Raw genomic sequence first — 25,214 nt, 5'->3', positions numbered from 1 at the left:
TGGCAGCTTCAGCTGAGCTGCCTAGATTTGAACGCCAAGCCCTTCAGAGCTTTCCTGCCACCAAAGAAAGCTCTCCTCTAGGGAAGCTGCTGCCATTAACAACTCTGTTGGCCCCATTTCCCTGAGGAAAACTAAACATGCATCTGCTCCTGCTCAAATTTCTATGGACAGGACTGGTTTATTATTCTCTTTCTTACAAGGTGATTTTTGGTAAAAGAGAAACGAATATCTCTCTTCCTGAAAAGATTCAAGATTCTGAATCTGGACTTGAAGATTAAAGGACAGATGTAGGGTTTTTCCTTCAGATTTCTGATTCAGATTCTGAGAAGAGCTTGGTATCTGATTCTCTCTGTCTGGATTTTCTTTCTCTAAGACTACTTCCATAATGTAAGATTTTTTTTCAGTGGGAGAATACAGACGTTTCCAAGTCCCTCAGAAAATACTATGAACTGTTACAAATGGAATTTCCAGAACCTTCCCCATCCCTCATTTGCTGTCAGCATTGTAGGATGTGGGTCACTGCCTGCAATTTTTCTGACAGCCAGAATGCTGCTCCTATAAAGGCAGATAGACTGTCTAAAGTTTCTAATTCTTCTACCTTTTTTTTATAACTCATCAAAAACCTGACACAGCAACTATAGCTTTATTTAATCTTACTGCTGCTAAACATTTAGTCAATTCCTATCTTACATTTTCTGACAAGTATGGTAAGATAAGTGACAAATATGAGGGGAAAGTGTATACTTCGGCAACTTTGATTTTCAGAATTTTTGAACTGTCAGGCTCATATGTTAAAGTTTATTCTGACTTAACTGTGAAAGTATGAGGAACGTTTCACTGCAGTTTCTTCTTGTAAGGAAAATTTTACTTTAAATGAACCAACTTCTTCTATTTCACAGGTCACAACTCATTGTGGAAAGTGTGCATGACTCTACTGATACATCTTCCAGTGGTATGGCCACTGGTACTCTTTTGATTTTTGCCTGGCTGCATTCTCAGAACCTTCCAAATGATGAGTAAAATGAGATTTTAAATGCTCTTTTCGATAGAGATTTATTTTTGGTTCCTCTGCTACAGAGGTTGGCAAAAATTTGTTGAGAGTGGTAAGCTGATACAGGGAATCTTTCACATTTTTCAGTCCTCCTTTCAAAAGGATACTTTTTCTGCATTTAAGCAAGGAATGAAATAAATAGCCTCAGCAAAAGGCTGTCAAATAGTGTTTGAAGAAGCAATGGCAAAGAGGTTACGAAAGAGGCAGGAATCCCTCAAAACTAAGGACAATCTAACAAGTCAGAATGTCTATTTAATGGACCAAGTCCTACCACCCACCCACCCACCATAGCAGCCCCTTTTCCCTCCCAAAATTCAGAATTTTAATTTTTCTCTCTCTAAAAACCGTTTCAGACAAATGGGTTCTGAGATCCATTCATCAAGGTTGCACACTGCAGTGAGAGGAAATTCCTCCTTTTCAGAGAGTAATTCCTCCTCCTTCAGTTCCCCATGTTTCAAATTTTGAAGTCTCAGGGAGTAAGAGACACAGTTTCTCTCTCCTAGTTTGGGAAAGGTTTATATTCTAGAATGTTTTAGTGCCAAAGAAAGAAAATACCTGGAGACCAGTTCTGAATATTGTTTTCCTAAACCAATTTATGATAATGCCCCAGTTCAAAATGCTGTCACTTCACAACCTGTTACCTCTTCTTCCGCATTTAGGGTTTCTGGTAACACTAGATTTAAAAGATGCTTATCATCATATCCCTATTTATCCAGATTTCAGGTATTTAACGTTTTGCATGCCTGGATCACATTATTTGTTCTCTGCCTTTCCCTTTGGACTATCCATGGCACCTCATGTGTTCACAAAGTGTCTAGCTCCATTTATAGCTTATTGCAGGCTACACTGTATTCACATTTTTTCCATATTTAGATAACTTCCTTATATTTACAATATCTTTTTCAAAGTTTCAGGAGTCTCTCTCTCTTAGGTGAGTGATCTCTTGCACATGCTGGGATTCTAGGAGGATATCCAAAAGTATTTTTTTTTTTTTTACTCCATCACACAAGATTGAGGTCAGACACCTCAGTTCGGAGAGATTTTCTTCCACAGGAAACAAGTAGATCCATATTTAGACCTATTTCTAGGATTTTCCACACAGACTTTGGTCTCTGCAAGGGAATATCACAGGATTTTGGTTCTTATGGCACCTATGATTCTTACGACTCTTCTGCAAAGACTCCACATGAGAAAGATACAATGGTATCTGAAGTCTCTTTGGTCCCAGCATCAACACTCATTATCTTTTCAAATCCCAGTTCTGGAATAGGTCAAAAAAGCAATCACTTGGTGTACACAGCAAATATCCCTAAATGTAGTTCTCCCTGACTAGAATATTGTCGACCGCCTCTGTGTGAACAAAGACACCACATGGGAGCTAACAGAAATGTGCTGCCTTCACATGCAATCAAGGGGGATGCATGAAAAAATAAGTTATGTCTTACCATAAAGTTTCATCTGTGTTGTTGATCCTCATCCATGCATCACTGATGGGAATTGGTTCCGTCCTCGGAACCGTGCCGGCCATATATCAAGCTTGCGCCAGCCAAAAACTCTCGTGCTAAGCTTTTATCCATGATACCCTTCTCCCTCTGTTACCTCAGATCGAATTTGCCCTTTATCAGTAAAGCAGAGACAGTTTCTACGCAAGTACCCTAAGACAGCACTTGGGCCCAAAGTATCCTCCAGGAGCCTTTGGAGGAGGACGGAGGGTGGGACGTGATGAACAGATGAAGATCAACAACACAGATAGAATGTTATGGTAAGAGATAACTTCTTTACCTGATGTTGTTAATGTTCATCCCATTCATCACTGATGGGACAGAGTCCCCAGCTACCTTTGTTCCATGGGCACCCCTCATGGAAGAATATTCCTGGGCACCATAGAGCTGAAGGACACTCTGCCCCTGGACACCAGATCCAGTTTGTAATGAGTAATAAATGTATAAGGAAAAGCCCAAGTTGCTGCTGCACAGATGTTCATAGCTTCATAGGTAGGTACTAGGCTATTGGCCCAAGGGCCTACGTAAGCCAAGCCAACAAGGTTCTCCGGCTTATGCCACCCAAGAAAGTTATTTTCCTGTGCCACTGTCGAGCAGAGACACAGAAGTGATCCCCGAGGTGTATTTCCTATTTCCCATCCACTCATCAAGATTTTTCTTGAAGAGTGCTAATGAAGAACTTTGCTTGACATAGATGGGTAGCCTGGTTCCAGAGAATGGGAAGTCTCTGATCTGATGTCCTCCATGGAAGCTCTAGAATGAAAGGCTACAGAAGTTGCTATCGACCTGGTAGAGTGGGCTTTGATTTTTTGTGGTAAAGTCTTATTCTCATGATGATAAATGTAAAGTATGCACTCTCTAAGCCTTTTAGATAAGGTCACTTTAGAAACAGAATTTCCCAATCTAGGGCCAGAAAAGGAAATTAATAGTTGGTCTGATTTACGTATTGTCTTAGTCCTGTCCAGGTAAAATCTCAATAGTCTATGTACATCCAAAGAATGCAGAAAGTATTCCCCTTTGTTAGTAAAATTCGGGAAAAATACTGGGAGGTCAACAGTTTGACTGATGGAGAAATCCGAAATGATTTTGGGGAGAAAGGTAGGGTTTGTCCGGAGTGATACTCTGCCCTTATGAAAGATGAGATAGGACCAATTAATGCATAGAGTGTGGAACTCTGAAATACATCTAGCTGACATGATGGCAAATAGAAAAAGTGACTTCCATGATAAGAATTTGATGTCACATTTTGCTGCAGGCTTGAAGGGGGGGGGGTTGAGTCAAAGACTGAAGAACTAAAGTGAGGTTTCATGCTTCAATGGGTTGTTTCAAAGAAGGTCTGATGTGAGAGACGCCCTTCAGAAAGGTTTTGCATAAACAGTGAGTAATCAGGGGTGAGTTTCCAAAACCATTATGAAAGTTTGAAATAGCAGCTACATGAACTCGTATGGTAGAGGCTGCAGCTCCATTTTCGAAAAATGTTGATACACATTGAAGGACTCCAGTAACTGGAACTAAAAAAGTATCTAGATTTCTTTTCTTAGATCAAATAGAGAATCTCTTCCATTTGTCTAGACAGAGTTTTCTGGTGGATGGTTTGTGTGAGGCCAGAACAATATCATGTACTGGAGAAGAAAGGTTATCCTGCCTCGCGATTAACGTAAGTGGAGAACCCAAGCTGTCAGCTTGAGACTGGTGAGGTTCAGATGACTCAACCCCTGGGGGTGAGAGGTCAAGTCTGGAGATGGATCCAAAATCCAAGGTCGGCATAACAGGTGAGGCCAGAGGAAGGGGAAACATACCTGTCGAGGCCAATAAGGGGCCATGAGGATCACTTTGCTTTTCAACAGAAGTGTTTTCTTCAAAAACTGTGGAAATCAGAGGAATGGGGGGATAGGTGTACAGAAGTCCCGTGGGCCAATCGTGGATCAGAGTGTCCCTTGGGGACTCCTCCTGCGGGGGAATTAGGGTGAAGTACCTGCTGCATTTGTAGTTTGATGGAGAGGCGAATAGGTCGCAGTATGTCTGGCCCCAGTGGCTGAAAATTTTTGCTCCTGTACTGCGGTTGAGGGGCCACTCGTGAGGCAGGAGAATACATCACCGCTAAAAGCACTGTCCTCAGTTCTAAAACACTGATATGCATGCTGACCTCTGTTGTGGACCATGTGCCTTGGACTATCATACCCTGAAAGTGCCCCCTCCCACACCCTATCAGCGAAGCATCCATGGCCTTGAGTTGAGAGGGGTGGAAAGGGATGCTCCAAAGTTCTGTCTCTGGCTTCATCCATCAAAGCAAGTCCTGTATGCATCAACTGGTTATTAGTACCTGAAAATCGAGGGGGTGACGATTTGGGAACCAATGAGATAATAGAAGCCACTGAAGTATCCTCATATGAAGTTTTGCAAGAGGCACTATTGGTACAGCAGCTGCCATGGATCCTAGGAGTTGAAGGACTTTCCGTGCTGATGGTGGGTGTCGAAATCTGCTCCAATTAGCTATATGAGCTGGGTTGCAGTAAGATTGGATTTCTCCCAATTCATCATTATTCCCAATAATCTTGCTAGGGAAAGAGTGCATCTCAAGGCTGCTATCAATTGATGGTTGGTGGGGGTGGTAAGTAGCCAATAGTCCAAATATAGAAACACCCGGAATCCTTGCAGCCTCAAGTGAGCTGTGACTACTGCCAAGCACTTGGAGAACACTCTGGGAGCTGTAGAGTGTCCAAACGGCAGAGTGCGAAATTGGTAGTGATTGGCTCCTAGCCGAAAGTGAAGTATTCTCCAGGAGCATTTGTCCAGTCTGATGTGGTAATACACATCCTGGAGATCCATGGAGCACATCCAATCGCTGTTTCCCAGGAATAGGAGAATGGACTGAACCGTGACCATCCAAAATTTTGTTTGGTTGACAGATTTGTTTGAATTGCTGAGATCCAAAATTGGCCTCTAGTCCCCTATCTTTTTAGGCACCAAAAAGAATCTCGAGTAGAATACGGATTCGTCTGGTGGGACTTTTGGATGACTCTCTTTTGACACAGCTTTTTTATTTGTTTAGCTGCTTCTTCCCTTTGACTGGGTGGAATGTTGGAAAGTAGTGTAGGAGGTTTTGGGTAAACAGTGAGGGGGATAGTGTAGGTTTTGGTGATAATCTGCACCCAACGGTCGGAAGTTATAGATTGCCAGGCAGCGTGGTGCAGACAGAAATGTCCTCCGACTGCTTCCAGAGGAAAGCAATCGGGCCGTTCTTCAGGAGCGCTGGTAGGGCTGTCCAGAGAAAGAATCCCTGGGTCCCTGGTTACGTGGGCCCCTTTCTACCTCGGTATGGGCGTCATCCGAAAGAATTACCCCTCTGCCCCTGGGGGTATACATGCCACGTGTGTCACGAAAAGGTCCCTGACATTTTTTGTGCCACAACTTCTCACTCCTCTGGTTCCTGGAGAAGAAGCGCTGCGAAGTGGAGAAATGTACAACTACAGCAGACAGGGTCTTGCCATCCTTTTCACACCTGGCTAGAGTGTCCTTCATTTTAGGGCTGTACAGGGAAGAGGCTTCAACTGGGAGCGTTCAGGAAGGAAGACTTAAAAGGGTCCGTAAAATCACAAAGGCGCATCCAGGCATGCTGTCTCATTACTATGCCTGAACCCACAGCTTTGGCCACCCTTTGGTTGCATGTGATATTAACCTCATGGACAAGTTAGAGACCTATTCCAGGGTCGCGAGCTGTGAAGCCACTTTGTCACTAACCTCGTCAGACACCTGTTCTTAGAGAGCTCCAGAGAGTTCAGAGATTAAATCTCTTTGGAGTCTTGTAAAATGTGCCAAATAGTTCAACGAATAAAAAAAGTCGATGATGCAAACACTCGCTTTCCGAATCTGTCCACCACCCAAGATTCTCTGTTGGGTGGGTGAACAATCTGACTCTCTTTGATGAGTTTCTTTTTCGTAGCCACCACCACCATAGCATCAACTGGTAAACCCTTTGACCGAGGGGATAGGATTTTAACTGGTCTCCTAGTGATCGGCTCCACAGAATCAGGATTCTTCCAAGCTTGCTGCACCACTAGTTGAATAAACTTGTTTGCAGCCGGGGTCACCCAAGAGGTAGATGGTCGGGCACAGAAAGCCTGCAGAAAGACGGACTCCTCGTACAAGGATTGGTGGACTTCCAGTAACCTCTCTGTTTTAACATTTCAAGGATGTCTCCGAAGGAGACATTATCAGGAGGTGACCGTGGGGACCCTTCTCCTTCATCGTAGTCCATATCCTCAGTCAGAGATTTCTCAGGGGAGTCTATGTGCTTCCTCTTGCACGACTTCTACCATAAGGGCTCCTCAGTGGGGGCTTCTGAGGAGGACTCGGAAGAAGGACTGCCCTGCAATAGGGTCTTCTGCGGCTCTCGTGCCCATGTCTCGGTGTGGTGATTGTGTCAAATGCACCTCAGGAGGAAGGGGTGTCTGGGGTTCCGACATCGGAGGAATGCATCCTGAAGCAAGTGCTCTCTCCATCACTCGTAAAGCAGGTCCGCCTGAAGTGGGATGCAGCCCGGAACAGAGAAAGACAACCTTGGAACAGGGGTCACACCCCACTCCGTCGAACCCGCCTCCGAGGATGGAGGCTCAAGAAGAATTGGAGCCAACAGAGCCCCTGGCACTGCAGATGGAACCATAGATGCTGTTGGAACTGTACTCAGCACCAAAGAGCCCGATACCCAATCCTGAACTTGAGGAAAGTTTGGTTCTGACGATACCAAAGAGCCTGTCCCGAGGCCCTAGTGAGGTCCACTACTGGCACCGAAACAGAGGGTTCTGAGAAGGAGGTCTGAACTAGAGAGTTTGAAACCTGTGAGGTCAAAGGAGGAGAGTATGATGGAGTCGTTGGAGAGTCAGTCCCAGCTCTGGCAAGTGGATGGGTCTTAGATGGGAATCCCCCTAGCTGTCAGCAGCTGATCCACAAGGCGCACCATATCAAGTTCTGAAAGGCTCTTGGTGGATCTAGTGCATACCCCTGATGGGGAGTCTAGACGCTCTAGGAAGGGACTATATATTTATCGTAGAAAGGGGTCCACCGACGGGGAATATCGGGTCTGTGCGCAGATATCCAGTGGTGCTGCTGTCTTTAATTTGGAGACAGGGAGTACTGGGATTAGTAAAAGTCCTTTAATTAAACAGCTTCACCAGCTCAGCGTTAAAAAGTAAAAACACTTCCAAAATATAACGTCTGGCACATTTAGATGTAACACTTGTAGACAGTGTCCGAATATGATCGACAAAAAAGGCTTCTATTTAAATTCAAGAAAAATGTATTTAAAATCCCCAGTGTCCGAATATGATCGACAAAAAAGGCTTCTATTTAAATTCAAGAAAAATTTATTTAAAATCCCCAGGGTACTTTAACTGTAAGGCTAAGGGCGTAGTCTATTTAGGGTTATGTCAACATTGCCAATGTTTCTATGTAGGAAAAACGGAGAGGACGTTAGCCAAAAGAGTGTACGAGCACCTCTATGAAATCAGCAAAGGGAAGGAGACCAATGCATTTTTCAAGCATTCATTGACATGTGAAAACATGGAATTAAGGTTCATTGTGCTTGAACAAGTGCAGGTCGGCCCCAGAGGAGGAGACTGGGAAACATCCTTAGAATATAAGGAACTGCTTTGGCAAGTGAGGTTAGAAGCAGCAAAATTCCCTGGGCTTAATGGGGCTATTAGCATTACTAGTTTATTAAAAATCAGAAGAGCAAAGCTATAAAATGAGGTAGGAGAACGACCACCCTTTAAACAAATAAATTAGATGGTAGGAGAACGACCACTCTTTAAACAAATAAATTAGATGGCTAGGTACCAGAAACAGGTAATATAGAATTGAATGATGTGGGTTGGTACTAGGATTACCATGAACACCAGTACAAGATGTAGGCCCAGAGATGTTAAAAAACTTTTCCAGGATTTAGAATATCAACGATGGTTAAATGAGACCATAAGAACTGTGTTTAGTGGTCAGTTTGGCTAATGCTATGTTAAGCTATAGTACATCATATTTTTAAAAATGACATGTTGGATATGTTATAAAATATTATGAAACATTATAGAAGCTACTTGGTCTCCAACAATAATTGTTTTTAGCTACAAGTAGTTTTGCAAGATTTTTTAAGAAGATTTTAGTTAGAATTTTAAATGGATGTTAACATTGGAAATATGCATATGTTTTCTAACAATCCCAATAAAATGTAAACAATTTGAGTAGATGGGAACAAAGAAAAACAGGGAACTGTGCAGGTCATTATGTGAGCAAAGTTTAACATTGTACTTATGTAACTGAGATAGAAAAGGCTTTATCTCTTTAAATTGTAAGTGTGATAATAACATAATTGATTGTTAATTAAAGTATTTGGGGTGGGTAAGGGTAATATAAATAGACTTACCACCCTATGTAAAAATGTCTTGAGAAAGCCTGGGAGGGCCCGGGTGAAAGCGCTTGACGTTATATTTTGGAAGTGTTTTTACTTTTTAACGCTGAGCTGGTGAAGCTGTTTAATTAAAGGACTTTTACTCAACGCCTGGTTCGTGATCCTTGTATCCTGATTGTTCCAGATTACCAGTGGGTGTTTCTGCAGAGTGTCTTTGTGTTTTAGTACTGGGATTAGTATTGGAGTGATCAGTACCATAGATGAAGTCTGTGCCGAAAAGGCAGTCAGTACCGTAGAAGGAAAGGATGGCTCAGACACTAGAGGAGTTGAAGATATAGGAACTGAAGATGTGCTGGGAGCTGTAGCGGCATTCAGTGCCGAAGAGAAGGGAGCAGTTATCAGAGAATCAAATGTCAGCACCATGGACAAAGTCGATGCTGAAACAGGCACCGAAAGCAGTACAACACTTGACAGAACCAGGGACGGTGCTGTGGTGATAGGGCTAAGTTTCGGACATTTTAGGTATTTTTGACTTAGTAGGCTTACCCAGGTCACCACAGGGTGAAGAGGGTACAAAATGTGGTCTTTTCCTGTCTTCCGTCGCAGAAAGAGCCTCTGAAAAGGGCGTCTTTAGGAGGCCCTTCAGGATCAACTTGTTTTTCCATTCAGTTTTAATGTGCACTGACTGAAACCTTTACAAACAGAACATGCAGGCTCCAACAAAAGATGGGGCACCCCCAAACAATATACACAATCATCATGTAAACCACTCTTTGGCATCTTCCTACAACAAATATGACACTGTTTGAAACCAGAAATAACTTTCTTCTCAGACATAATGAAGCATCCAGAAAATTCACAGGTTGTAAAAGATAAGGGAAGAGGTTAATTTTTTTATGTACAAGTAGGAAACAAAGAAAGAAATACCAGCGATGATATTAAAGAAATACCCCAAGGGGTAGGCAGAAAGACCGTACCACCTGCGATGCCCATGCCCTGGCCCAGCAATCAAGGAGCCTCAATCCTCACCACTAACACCAGTGAGGGGTGTCCATATAGAGAAAGAATAATAAATACACACACAGGAAAGTACAATTTCCCTTAAGAGCACACAGAGATCACAGTCAGTCTGGGGCTGGTTTCTCCCCTTCTCTCCAGATCCCCAATAACACTCCCCACTGGCACAGCTATAGGGTCCAGATCTCAGCCTAGTGGGCAAGCTAAAACCTCCAGCACCCTCTCTGTCCAACCAGTGCTTTGTGTCCATGTCCAAGTAGCATACTCACACACACTTTGAGATAAGAGTTACAAACAACCACATAGACACTCCCGGGGAAGGCTGGCACAGGTTCTCCAGCTGTGCCCCTCTTCTGCCTAGTCTAAAAGGTAGTACCAGCTGCCATCACCCACTAATATTTATCAGCTACACAAAGGCCCTTAAAAGGGTGTCCAGTTATTACTGTGCAATATTATTATCCAAATGGTAAGTGCAACTGAACAGTCAAGGCTTATTAGAGTGAATTTGTACAGTATCACTATATACATGCAATGTACTATAGAGCTTAAATTAACTCTACATAAAATAGCCACAGTTGAAAAGTTTAAAAATATTTAATAATAAATAATAAAAAGACAATGCAATACTTCTTACTACACAGTACTAGTCAACAGTTCAGAGATCACAGAGAAATGCTTAAAATAATACAGGAGAAAAGTTCTAAGAGCAACACAGAGACACTTACTCTAATCTTCCTAATTCCTACCTATTTCTAAGAGAAAACACAGTTCTAAATAACTTACATCTAGAGCAAGACAGTGCTGGCGATGTTGCATGTTTTCAAGACAAAAATGCTCAGAGCTCTCAAATTCTCTTTCTCTTTAAATTGATAAACAGAGCTGCTTCACTTGACATCATTCTTCACACTTTTATGGTGTTGCCAGGCTAACAGAAACAACATTTACATTTTTTAGACCTGGTCAGAAACCAGAGCAATAAAAGACATTTATACATGCAAATTCTAGCCATTAACTTTGGTCTTAAAACAATAGGTAGGATGCCTCCCTCTAGACATAACGGCTCTGAATTCCGACATCAAAGACAATCATAAAATGCTTGACTTAGCTTTCTTACAGCACAGTGCACTGTTGTTACTTTTTTGCAGTTCAATATCCAATGCAGTCTTTTCACATTTAAGAAAACAAGCCTGTGGCTTACATTAATATTTACAAATGACAGAATTATCTACAAAATTCTATCTGGCTAGGCTGGCAGCCTTGACCTATCTTCACACATCTCCCCCCTGTTGACAACTCAAGCTAGTTTTTCAAGTGACCCTTGAGAAACACTCCTTGAGAGGATTAGGTCTGAATATACCTTACCTCATTCCCTGTCTTGAGAGCCCAGCTGCATTGACATTGCTAATCCCACTGCGGTGCTGCACTGACATATCATATGCTTGCAACCCTAGGTTCCATCTTAGCAACTTGGCATTTTGCAGGCTGGCTCTGTTCTTCCTTGTCAGGTCTGTGAGGTGAACAACTATGGTACTATAACTGGGGACAGACATTCTGGGGTACCCTGCTCTCCCTAAGAATGCCCTCACCTCCTTTTTAGTAACAGGTGAAGGCCATGCCTGAATGGCTTCTACTTTGGCAAGTTCTGGCCTGATCTTACCATTCCCCACTCTATGTCCCAGGTAGGAGATCTCTACCATACCCACCTGACATTTCCTCGGCTTAATGGTCAACCCTGTCCTCTGTAGTCTGCCCAGCACCTCCCTGACATGCTGAAGGTGCTCTTGTCAGGAATGGCTGTAGATAGCAATATCATCTAGGTAAACAGGGGCAAGCCCTCTCCTAGGATATGATCTACCAGCCTCTGGAAAGTCGCTGGGGCATTTTTCCATCTCAAAGGGCATCTTTGTGAACTCATACAAGCCAAAAGGAGTCACCAAGGCTGACTTGTCTCTAGCACTGGAAGTCAAGGGCACCTGCCGTAACCCTTGGTGTGATCAATGGATGTAAGATAATTAGCCCCACCCAGCTGCTCTAGGGCCTCAGCTGTCCTAGGCACAGGGTAAACATATGACTCTGTGTGACTATTTCATTTCCTGTAGTCCACACAGAACCTGGTGCTGCCATCCTTCTCTGGCACAATCACTACTGGGGAGGCCCAGGGACTGTTGGACTCTTGAATCACCCCTAGTGCCAACATCTCCTGTATCTCCTCCCTCAGAGTCTGTTTGACTCTCTTAGGCACCTTATAAGGGGCCTGCCTAATAGGCCTTTGGGGTCCTGTATACACCTTGTGCTGCACCAGGTGGGTGCACCCTGGTTTCCCAGTGAACATGTCCACAAACTCCTGTAACACTGCTTGGATTTCTTGGACCTGGGTAGGAGATAGCTGCTGGGACATTGCTACCCCTTCTACTGAGGTGTCAGTCCGAGCCTCACTGAAGAAATCAGTCACCAGTTCTCCCTCAGACTCCTCCTGCAATCCACTGCAAATGCTCAGCAAAAGGGCCTCCCTATCATGGTAAGGTTTCATCATGTTAACATGGTACAACTTGTACCACTGCCTCCTGCCTAGCAGTTCCACCATGTAGTTAACATCACTTACCTTTCTTACCACCTTGTAGGGTCCCTCCCAAGCTGCTTGCGTCTGACAGGAATGAGAACCATTACCTGCTGCCCCACAGCATACTCTCTAGCTCGAGCATTCCTGTCATACCACACTTTTTTCTGTTGTTGGGCTTCTGCCAGGTTCTCCTGGGCCAAGCCCATGGGTTCCATGAGCCTTGTCCTGAGGTTTAGGACATATGCCACAACAGACTCCTTGTGAGGTTCACACTCACCTTCCCACTCATCTCAAATTAAATCTAGACATCCCCTCAACCTATGCCCATACAGCAACTCAAATGGAGAAAAACCTGTGGATTCCTGGGGAACCTCTCTGTAAGCAAACAGATGGGGCAATATTTGTCCCACTATCTCTTGAACTGGTCTGCAATTGCCTGTAGCATGGCCTTGACTGTAGAGTTTAACCTCTCAACAAGACCATTAGTCTGGGGATGGTCTTCATGTGCTTCACCCCACAGGACTTCCACAGACAAGCCATCAGGTCTGACATGAAACCGGCACCTCTGTCAGTCAGTATTTCTTTTGGGAAACCTACCCTGCTGAAAATCTCTAACAAAGCATTTGCCATCTTTTCTGCCTCAATGGAGGAGAGAGCCACTGCCTCAATGTATCATGTAGCATAATCCATTACCACTAGGATATACTTTTTCCCTGTGGAACCTGGGGTACTCAGAGGCCCCACAATATCCATATCTACCCTCTGAAATGGCTCCTCAATCACAGGCAAAGGCATCAAAGGAGTTCTCACCTTGTCTCCTGCCTTGCCTACCTTTTAGCAATGCTCACAGGTCCTGCAGTACCCTGTTACATCTCTGGAAAGTCCAGGCCAATAGAAGTTCCGCATAATACATCTCCTTGTATGTTTTATGCCCATATGACCTGCAAAGGGAATATCATGGGCTATGGCTAGAAGTGCCAGATGGTAGGCTCTAGGCACTACCAACTGTTGTATTCTCTCACCTTCCAGCCCTCCCTCAGGGGTCCACTCTCTATACAGTAACCCTTTGTCCCAGTATGGAGATTCCCTCTTCATAGGTTCATAGGTTGGTACTAGGCTATCAGCCCTAGGGCCTATACAAGCCTAGCCATAACAATTCCCTGGCTATTTATTCCCACATTATTTACTTTCCTGGACCCCTGTCTAGCAGGGCGACTGACGTGATCCCTGGGGTGAATTTCCTTTCTCCCAATTGTCAAGGTTCCTCTTGAAGAGGTCCAAAGAGGCACTCTGCTTGACATGTATGGGCAATCTATTCCAGAGTCTGGGGAGTCTCTGGGTCAGGAACCTATCTCTCCAGTATGTTTTGTTTATTGTGATGACAAGGTTTAGATCCCTGGAGCGTGTAGCTCTGAGGGATTGGGATTTCTTTAAGTGTAGCATGTCCAACAGCTCTGGGTTTGACATGGCCTTGTATGTTAAGCAGAGATCGCCTCTGAGTAGACGATATGCGACAGAGTATAGCTGGAGTTTTTTAAGGCGGTCAGTAGGGCATCTGCTTTAGGCCTGTGATTCTTTTAGTGAGGTATTTCTGAGGCCTTTCCAGTTGAGAATCAGGTGCCTCCCTAGCTACCTGCCTCTGGCCTTGTAATGTAGGGTCTGAGAGAAGAGCCAGTCTCAACTCTCTCTTTGTAACCCTTCCCAGCTCCCCTTCCACAGAAAGTCTGGCATCCTCTGACAGTGGTCCAAGGGAACATCAGTACCCACTAGTAGCTGTGCCTCACCCTCAGTCTCACTGCTACACAGTAGCTTCCTCCCTGAAGTAACCACCTCACCAGTCCTGGCTGCAAGTTTGCAGTCTGTCTGGGTCTCCCACAGGCTACCAGACCCACAAGCTTGTCTCCTTGCCTGACTATGTGTAGCTGCATAAACACATGGTACTGCCTCATCCAAATCCTTCCCTATCAGGTTATCTGCAGGATGGTGGTTCGGTACCCCTGTTGTCTCAAGACAACCTACTATTGGCATGTTGTCTTCCCCACTTACTGGCTCTCTCACCTTTTGTTCCCTACCTTGCCTCAGTGGACATCTGTATGCCACATGGCCCCACAGGTTGCATTCAAAACAATTAACCCTAGGTCCTGAACGTGCACCTGGACTACTGGCTTCCCCTGATACTGGCAGATTCTGTTGGGGCAGTCTGTGCTGCCCACCATAGGTCCCTTTAGACCCATGAGCAGTATTGTCAGTCCCTTTCCTGTGCAGGGATACCCTGCTTCTAGGTATAGGTCTCCCTTCATCGCCAACTCATCTGAAGTAGCACACTGTCTATAAGCTAACCAGATCCTCATGTCCTCAGGAAAAGTGCTAAGGGCTTGTTCCCTCAACAAAAGGTCTGCCAGCCCTTCAAAAGTGATGACCTGATATCCACTCACCCACCTAGGAAAATAAGTGCTCAGTCAGCCACATATTCACACACACTTTCATCTTCCTTGCATCTATGCTCACAAAACGTTTTCCTATGCATTTCCGGTATTAGCTTAAAACATTCTAACAAGTGATTTTTAACAGCAATATAATCAAAATATTCACAATCAGCAAGTTTAGACAACACAGTTACAGCTTTACCATGGAGTAACGGGGTCAGGATCTGTACCCAGAGCCTTTGGTCAACATCATACTGTTTATATACCCTCTCAAACATATGAATGAAACTATCAAAATTATCCCCCTCTTTAAACTGCAGAAGAAATTTACTGACCTTTTGTGCTTCTGGGGTACAGTTACTACCTTCTCCATTACCTCCATTACTCTGGCAAAGAATCAGCATCTCCCTCTTGTGCTGCCTCCGCTTCTCCTTTTCCTCAGCTTCCAGGTGTAGCAGTTTCTCATTCTCCTCAGCCTGCAGACATCCCAGTCTCTCAGCTACTTCTATTTCCAAATGACGTTTCTAAGCCAAAAAGATAGAGTCACTTTGGAGACAGGTTTATCCAATCTGGGTCCCGCAAAAACCACAAACAATTGATTCATTTTTCTTAAAAATTTAGTTCTGTCCAAGTAAAAATTAAGTTGCCTATGAACATCAAGGGTATGCAAAAGATGCTCCCCTCTATTTGAATGCTGAGGGAAGAAAACCGGCAGGTCAATAGATTGTTTAATTGAAAATCCAGAAATGACCCTGGGCACGAAGGATTGGTCAGTATGTAGGGACACTCTATCCCTGTGGAAAATCAAGTAAGGTCTCTTGACACTCCAGGCCTGCAACTCAGGTACTCTTCTCGCTGAGGTAAGGGTTACTAGAAGTAGCATCTTCCAAGACAAATTTTATATCACATGAATGAGAAGGTTCGAAAGGAGGGGTTGTTAACGACTGAAGTACCAAAGTCAAGTCCCAAGGCTCTATGAGGGGCTTGACAGGAGGTTTAACATGTAATACTCCTTTCAAGAAGATTTTGCACAGACAGTGTGACATGACATAGAAGAATTATCGAATCCATTGTGAAAATTTGTGATGGCTGCTAAATGCACAGTAATTGTCGATACTGAACCTCCTGCATGTAGAAGAGGTCAGGTATTGTAGGATCTTCTGAATAGGCATAGAGAAAGGGTCAATGTAATGATTTTTGGCCCATGTACAGAACCTAGCCCACTTACTAGAATAAATTTTCCTGGTGGAAGGTTTGTGTGAAGCCAGAAGAATCTCATGGACAGGAGATGAAATATCAGGTAGCCTGGCAATCATCAGAAGTGGAGAAACCAAGCTGTGAGCTTGAGGCTGTGGAGACTGGGGTGAATCAGTCCCTGAGGAAGAGACAGCAGACCTTGGGATTGATCCAGGATCCATGGACTGCGAATCAGGAGAGGTGATAGGAAAGGAAACCAGACTTGACAAGGCCAATAAGGGGCAATGAGGATCACTTTGCTTCTCAACCTTTGAGCTTTCTGGAGGAATTTCGGTATGAGGGGAAATGGGGAAAAGGCATACAGCAGACCCAGGGGCCAAGCGTGCATCAGAGCATCCCTCAGTGACTTCCCCTGAGGGGGGATTAGGGCAAAGTAGCTTCTGCATTTGTTGTTTACAGGGGAAGGAAACAGGTTGCAGCAAGGCCTGCCCCAATGGCGGAAGATCTGATCCGCTATTACAGGACTGAGGAACCACTTGTGAGGCATGAGGATGTTCCTGCTCAGGTTGTCTGCAATAAGGTTGGAACTCCCGGGAATATGCGTTGCTATAAGAAAGCGGTTGGAAGTTATTGCCCAGTGCCAAATTCTCATGGCTTCCCGACACAGGGGGTAAGACCTGGTTCTACCTTGTTTGTTTATATACCAGACAACTGACATGTTGTCCGACTGAACTGCAATGGTCCCGGAAGGGAGGGATGTATGGAACACTTCCAACGCTAAGAAAACTGCCCTCAATTTCAGGACATTTATGTGCAAATTGGCCTCCATGGGGACCAGGTGCCTTGGACTGTCTTTCCCTGCAAATGCCCCACCCCTAGCAGGGAAGCGTCTGTGGTCACAGTGGCGCTGGGCTGGGGAAGGCAGAATGGTCAACACCAAAGATCTGATTCATCCACCAAAGCATTTCTTTCTTGCAAAGATTTGTAAGGCGTATCAAGTGGTCGAGAGGATGGTTTAAGATCAACCATTGTGATGAAAGGAGCCACTGTAATAGTGTCATTTGTAACCTCGCCAGTGGAACTAAGGTAATGGTTGCTGCCATAGAGCCCAAACATTGAAGTACAAAGTATGCTGGTACAAAGGTTTGTTGGAAAAGTACTTGAACCTGGCTTCTTATTTTTGAGAGCCTGTGAGGAGGAAGGGAAGCTTGACAGGATGTTGTGCTAAAGATCACTCCAATAAATTCCAGTGTTTTTGTTAGGGACATTTGAGATTTTTCGTTGTTGATCGTAATCCTTAAGCAAAGAGCAAGGCCTTGAGTGTAAGACCGGCTGTGGATAAGAAGATTCCTGGTCATGGAGGTAAGGAGCCAATCATCTAGATATGCAAAAACCTGGATTCCTTGCAGTCAACGATGAGCTACTACAACTGCCATACATCTGAACACTCGGGGGGGGGGGGGGGCTGTCAAGACACCAAATGGCAGAACCCTGAACTGGTACTGACTGGCTCCCAGACGGAAGCTGAGAAATCTCCGGGAGCACTGGTCCATCTTTATGTGGTAATATGCATCCTGGAGATCTATAGAGCACATCCAGTTGTCCTTCCCTAGAAAGGGGAGGATGGACTGTACCCGTGACCATCCGGAATTTTTGAAGTTTTATAAATTTGTTTAGTAGGCTGAGATCCAGGATTGGTCTCCAGTCTCCAGTAATTTTTGGCACTAAAAAAAACCTCTAATAAAAAAACGGATCCTCTCTGGTCTGGTTTGACTGGCTGGATGACTCTTTTTTCTTAGCAGCTTTTCAATGTCTAAGGCTGCTACCTCTATCTGATTGGGTGGAACATTGGGGATTCATTTGACGGGTCTGGGAGTAAGATCGAATAGCCTCTGGATATTATTCTCTGCACCCATGCATCGGTAGTGATAAGTTGCCAGGTTTGTAGGTGCATAGAAAATCGACCCCCGACTGCTTACAGAGGAAAGCAATTGGGCCGCTGCTCAGGAGCGCTGGTAGGGTCGGGCTGGAGAATGAATCTCTAGCACCCTGGTTACATGGACCCCCTCTGCCCCAAAAGGCGTGTCTTCTGGAGTTGACCCCTCTGCCCTGGGGGGATTCCTCACCACAAGTGTCATGAAAAGATCCTTGGGACTTATTGAACTATAATTTCCCTCCCCTCTGGTTCCTGGAATAGGATCTCTGCGGGGTGGAAAAACGTATGCCCACAGCAGACAAGGTCTTTCTGTATTTCTCATTTCATGATAGCGTGTCTCATACTTTGGGGCCAAAGAGTGAAGATTCATCAACAGGCACACTGATGAAGGAAGATTTAAAGGGGTCTGCAAAATCACACAAACGCTTCCAAGCATGCCATCTCAAGATGATGTCTGATGCAGCTGCTCGAGCTACCACCTTGGTGGTGTGAGATATCAAGCGCATCGAGGAGTTCAAGATAGATTCCAGGGAAGCCAGCTGCGAGGCAACAATGTCACTTACCTCATCAGGCAGTACCTCCACCAAAGAGGTAGACATTTCAGATATTAGGTCTCTTTGGAAGGGAGTGAAGTGTGCCAGATCGTTCAGTGATCGAATGGCAAAAGTCACTGAACCATAGGTCTGCTTCCCCAGTGTGTCCACAGCCTGAGACTCCCTATTCGGGGGATGAACAGTGGAACTATCTTCGGCCAGTTCCTTTTTGGTGGTCGCAGCCATGACCATTGAATCAACTACCAACTACTTGGACCAATTAGGCTGGTCTTCAGGGTGGATAACATTTTGTCCAGCCTCCAGGGGACAGGTTCTACATTATCCGGGATCTTCCAAGCATGCTGCACAATCAGCTTTACAAGTTCATCTCCAAGTGGGATCACCCAGGAAGTAGATGGCCAGGCACCGAAGGCAGGCAAGAACACCAATTCTTCCTAAGAAGGGTTAGAGGACTTTCAGTCTCCTCTCTACTTGAGGATTTCAAGAATGTCTTCAAATGAGACATCTTCTGGGGGAGACCGTGGGGACCCTTCTACCTCATCGCAATCAGTGTCCTCAGTGATAGATTCCTCAGGGGAATGAAGGTGCTTCCTCTTGCACCATTTCTTCCAGGGTGGCTCCCAAGTGGGATCTTCTGAGGAGGGCTTCGGAGAAAGAGCTCCCTTCAAGGGAAGGATGTTCTTCGTGTTTCACTGTTGCAGTCATCATACTTGGATTATCTGCCTGCAGGTAGCCCTCAGTTGGCCCGAATACCAAAGTCTTGGGATTTCTGCGTCGGAGGCTGTTACCTCTTTCATGACATCTGGAGAAAACATGCAGCTGACGCCATTACATCAGCTTTTCTTGCCGTGCGGGAGCCCAAAGTATAAGCAGTTCGCAAGTGCCGGCCGGCCACTATCTGAAATTTTCATTTTTCGAGTTTCAAACCTGAAGTCTTCTAAAGCTAAGTACCCCATAGGGGATCCTTTTTTCTTGCTCTAACCGATGTCAGAAAAAGTTAACAACTGTCTTGCCTGTGGAAAGCAAATACCTCACAGAGATTTTCATTCTTACTGCGTCACCTGTTTAGGCCCAGACCACGACGTTCCTCGCTGTCGGTTTTGTGCTTTAACGCCCAAACTATTCGTCGTCAGGCTATCTTTGTCCATAAATTCTTTCGCTCTTGTTCTCTGTATTCCGAAATAGCTTCGATAATCCATCCAACTACCAATCTTCTGAAAAAACATAAGGATAAAGACAGAGACAGACCGCATAGGTCCAAAACTGCCGGCGACGCTTCCGTTAAGCTAGTCGCCAGTCTGCCGGTACTCAGTGAGGCACCTTCGCAGCCCCTGATACCCACTTCTGCAGATTCCCAGGCCTCTGCTGGGGCCCATTCGGAGTCCGGTATGCCGCAAGACGCTTCTTCGACTATGGAACCTACGGATGTCTCTACCCTGAATAGGTCTGGAACCGCTGTGCAGGCACCGGCTTCTGAGGGTGTATTCCAAATTTCCGATGTTCATATTAAACTGACTACTTCATTTCTGACTAAAACTACTGGGTTTCTCAGGCCCAGAGTTTGCACTATGCCTAGAAAACCGACGACCAAAGCACATGCTCAAGCTCCCATGCCACAGAAACAAATGCTTAGAATGGCTGTAGACCTTATAACTTTAATTAGGGGAAGCCAGCTTTCCCCCTCTAAAAGACAAAGAATTTAATTTCCTTCTGATTCTACAGACCGCGAGTCCGATGACTCTGATCCCTCTGATTACCAGGACATACCATTATCTACCTATGAGGATTCAGATGCAGAGGATTCCATTTCCTCTGCCTCCCCTCCAGAGGACTTTTCTTTTGGGGAAACCTTGCATACCTTAAGAGAGCATTTCTGCTAGGAATGCCAGGACTACCCACAGTCCAAAAAGAGACTCAGAGAATATTTAGACTTACCTCAGCACAGGCCTCTAGCTATATCCCCTGTCCTGGACATTGTAGATGATGTCTTCATGGAATCCAGTTACTCATGATATTTTACCACCATCTCTTAGAAAGCGTGACAGGTACTACAGAGTACCCGACTCTCTCAAATTTCTCATTAAGAATCCCACTGTGGATCCAGAGACCATTTCCCAAGGACCTAAAGGTATTAAGGGTACTACAGCCAAAAACCTTACCCCTTCGGACAAGGATTCTAGAGTTTTAGATAGCTGGGGTAAGAAGGTTTATACTGCTGCAACCCTTGCCATCGGGGCTTTAAATTACCAGTTTCACATCTTGAAGTACCAGCAGCATATTATGGAACTAATTAAACAAAAAATGTTGTTGCTTCCAGAAAGTACAGAAAATAAAGATTTACAAGAGTTAATGCATTCGACAAACCAAGTTAGTAAACATACTTTGCAGTGTGGTTTTGATGCCTTAGAAGCATCTTGCAGGGCTGCTGTCACTAGGTCTGTACTGAGAAGGCATTCTTGGCTGAAGGAACAAATCTTGCCAGACCATGTCAAAGCAAAATTATTAAATGCTCCATTAAACCAGGAATGTTTGGCACAAAAGCAGAAGTTCTTAAAAAGATGGAGGAAAAAATCTAAATCTATGCAAACTGTTAAAGATTTCTTACAGGTACAGCCCCCTAGATTCAGGAGGCATTGGCTTTCTAAAAACTGGTCCTTTCCAGTCCCTCCCCAGGCCTTCTCAGTCCAAACCCAGAGGCAAAAGACCACCAAGACCACAGTCTCAGGGTATGCAGAGATATAAACAATGGAGTGCTCCCACCTCAAATACAGGGAGTGGTAAGCCACCCCTTATGGAAAAAGCTCACAATGACTTGTCCATCATCCTTCCCAGCCATGCCCAAGTATTTGCACTCCTGGGAGGAAAACTTGCCCTGTATGCAAAAAACTGGATGTCCATTACTCAGGACCGATGGGTCCTAAACATTGTATCCAAGGGATACAGATTCTACTCCCACTCATTGCCAATCCCAAGCAGGTTGCCAGACCTTCCTCCAAACCAGTGGGCAGAGGCTCAAAAGCAAGTACTTTCTCTTCTCAGTATCAGGGCTATTCAACCTGTTCCAATAGAGCAAACGGGACAGGGTTTCCACTCCAGACTGTTCCTGGTGCCCAGAAAAGAGAGCTCTTGGTGCCCTATCCTGGATCTGTCCATTCTCAACACCTTCCTGGTGGTCTTAAAATTCAAAATGCTTACACTACAACAGCTTCTTCCTATGCTAGCCAAGGACTCCTGGCTAGTCACCCTAGACTTAAAAGAAGCTTATCTGCACATCCCAATAAGGGAATCTTGCAGGAAATATCTACGTTTCAGGGAAGGCTCTATGCACTATCAGTCCTCTGCACTTCCCTTTGGCTTATCTATGGCGCCCAGGGTATTCACAAAGTGCCTGGCTCCAGCCACTGCATACTGCAGGTACAGAAATATTCAAATTTACCCATACTTGGATGATTGCCTGATTCAGGCGGACAGTCAGAATTGCTACTTCCGCACCTGGCATTTGTAAAGAGACTTCTAACTTCTCTGGGGTACACCATCAATGAAAAAAAAATCACATCTGGTGCCCAGCCAAAAGATTGTATTCTTGGGAGCAAACTTGAACACAACTTCCCAGATGGCATTCCTCACTCCAGAAAAGCAGGCTTATTTGACAAACTATTTCAAATTAATGGCCACCAAAACCCAGCTATCTGCAAGAAAAATACTGCAAGTCCTAGGGTTCATGGCCTCATGCATTCTACTAATTTCATATGCAAAACTGCATATGAGGAAACTTCAATGGTACTTAAAAAGTCTCTGGTGTCAACATTCTTAGGACTTGGAAACACTGATTCCTATCATTCCTTGAATAAGGGCAGAGTTCCTTTGGTGGGCAGAGGCTTGCAACCACAACAAGGGACTTACTTTCACTCAACTCCTCGCCACCCAAACCCTGACAACAGACACACCAGACTATGCATGGGGGGCTCACATGGCAGGCAGGCAAGCATTCAAGGCAAATGGAGCGCAGGACAAATTCACCTGCATATCAATCAAAAAGAAATGTTAGCTGTACAGAATGCTCTGACAGCCTTCAAATACCTTATCCTTCCAGGACAACTCTTGATAAAAACAGACAACACCACAGTTATGTGGTGCATAAACAAGCAGGGGGGAACTCATTCCTACCCACTCTGCAGGTTAGCCATGGCCCTGTGGAACACAACCTTGAGCAATCAAGTGCACCTGCATGCTCAATTCCTGCCAGGCAAACAAAATTTACTGGCAGATGACTTGAGCAGAAATCTGTTGGACCCACACGAGTGGAAACTGGAACCCAACTCATTCAAACTTCTAATTCACAGGTGGGGGGACACCAGAGGTGGACCTCTTTGCCTCCCCTGAAAACCATCAATTGAGCAGCTTTTGCACCAGAAATCCTCACAGCCAAGCATGGAAAGTGGATGCCCTATCCTTTACATAGGAAAACCTCTCAATTTATGCCTTTCCCCCTCTGCCCCTCCTCTCAAAAGTACTACTCAAGATCAAACAGGACAGACCAAGGACAATCCTTATTGCACCAGACTGGCCACGCCAGCACTGGTACCCACTCCTATGCAGTCTGACAGCAGTGCCACCCTGGCAACTACATCAGACCCCCCTCCCTGCTGTCGCAGCAGGAGGGGCAGATTTTGCATCCTCAGCTGCAAACCCTGAACCTTGCAGCCTGGCTTATTCCCTGAATACACCACCAGCAACCCTCAGCAAACAGGTGCTGGACGTCATCCTTGAGGCCAGAAGGCCTAGTACTAGGAAATCCTATTCAGAAAAGTGGAAAAAATACTGTTCTTGGAGCCAGTCTCAAGGAAAGGACACAGCTGTGCCCACCTTACCTCAAATCCTAGATTGCCTAGCAGAGCTGCTCCTTCTCATAAATTAAGATTCATGCCTCTGCCATCTCAGCTCATTACAATACTGAGCCACCTCTCTTTTCTCACCCTCTGATCAAACAGTTCCTGAGAGCAGCAAACAATTTAAGACCCCCGAGAAGAGCTCCCACCCCTGCCTGGGACCTTAACTTTGTATTACAGAAGCTCACGCTTCCTCTTTTGAGCCTGCTGCTACAGCAGTTAAAATTCCTCTCTTGGAAAACAGCCTTACTTCAAGCCATCACTTCAGCAAGAAGAGTGTCTGAGTTACAGGCACAAATAGCTGTGGAACCCTTCAATATTTTCCATGCTGACTGGGTTTCTCTCAGAACTAACCCATCATTTATGCCCAATGTGGTATTCAGTGTGGCTTTAAACCAATCCATCCATTTAGCAACTTTTTTGCCTAATCCTCAGAATAAAGGGGAAAGGATCCTGCACTCCTTGGATGTGCACAGACAGCTTAGGTTCTATCTTGACAGGACTAAGCCTTTCAGAAAATCTGACCAGCTGCTAGTCAGCTTTGCTACAGGGGCAGAGGGCAAGGCCATTTCTAAGAAAACCATTTCCAAATGGATAGCACACTGCATCCATTTCTGCTACCAACAACATGGAAAACCAACCCCACAGGAAATCAGAACGCATTCCACTAGGGCTACCTCAACCTCTACAGCATTTCTAAGGGGAGTCCTGGAAGCTGCAACCTGGAGTTCTGTACACACCTTCACCAAGCATTACCACTTACCTGTCTTTTCTAAATCCACAGCTGGATTTGCCACAGTGATCTTACAAAGCCTGCTAGCTAGCCCTAATAATTCTTGACTGCCTCCACCATTCCTAAGCTCTGGGAATCAACCCAAGTGTGATGACTGCAACAGTGAAACACGAAGAACATAGTACAGTTGCGTACACTTACCATAAATGTAGATGTTCAAGTGTATTCACTCTTGCAGCCCTGGTTACCCTCCCTCCAGCCCCCTGACTTTTCCCTACTTTTTACCTATCCTCTTTTTGACCATATCTTATGGCAATGGTATTTACTTTATACTGGAGGTGTTCCACACCATGTAACTGCTTCCTATTTTGGGGGCTCGACATCTGGGGCATGAAAAACTGATGTAATGGCATCAGCTGCATGTTTTATACCCCTGAAGACCTGATGTCACAGAAGAGGCAAAAGCATCACAGAAGAGGCAAAAGCATCCTACACAGAAATCCCAAGACTCTGGTATTCGGGCCGACTGAGGGCTACCTGCAGGCAGATAACCCAAGTGTGATGACTGCAACAGTGAATACACTTGAACATCTACATTTATGGTAAGTGTACACAACTGTACTTTTTGCGGCTCCTGTGCCTGGGATCCTAGAGTAGAGGGATGGGACAGCTGCATGCTGGGGGGGGGGGGGTTCTGGTGTCAATGCCATTGATGCTGACTGCAAGCCTGTTGAGGCAGGGACCCTCTCCATCACCTGGAAAGCAGGCCTGCCTGAGGAGGGATGGGAGCCCGAAACCGAGAAGGACAACCTCGGAACCGGGGTCACACCCTGCCCCGGAGGAGCCCGCCTCCAGGTTAGAAACTCCGAGAGGACTGGTAGCTGTCGGTGGAGCCATGGACATAGCTGGTGCCAGTGAAAAAAAGGCGCCAAACTAGGAACCACAGTGC

The sequence above is a fragment of the Protopterus annectens genome, chromosome 15.part0 (genome assembly GCF_019279795.1).
Source record: "Protopterus annectens isolate FY-2018-M chromosome 15.part0, PAN1.0, whole genome shotgun sequence".
NCBI lineage: Eukaryota > Metazoa > Chordata > Ceratodontiformes > Protopteridae > Protopterus > Protopterus annectens.
The sequence above is the reverse complement of the archived record's forward strand: the minus strand, read 5'-3'. Positions refer to the sequence as shown.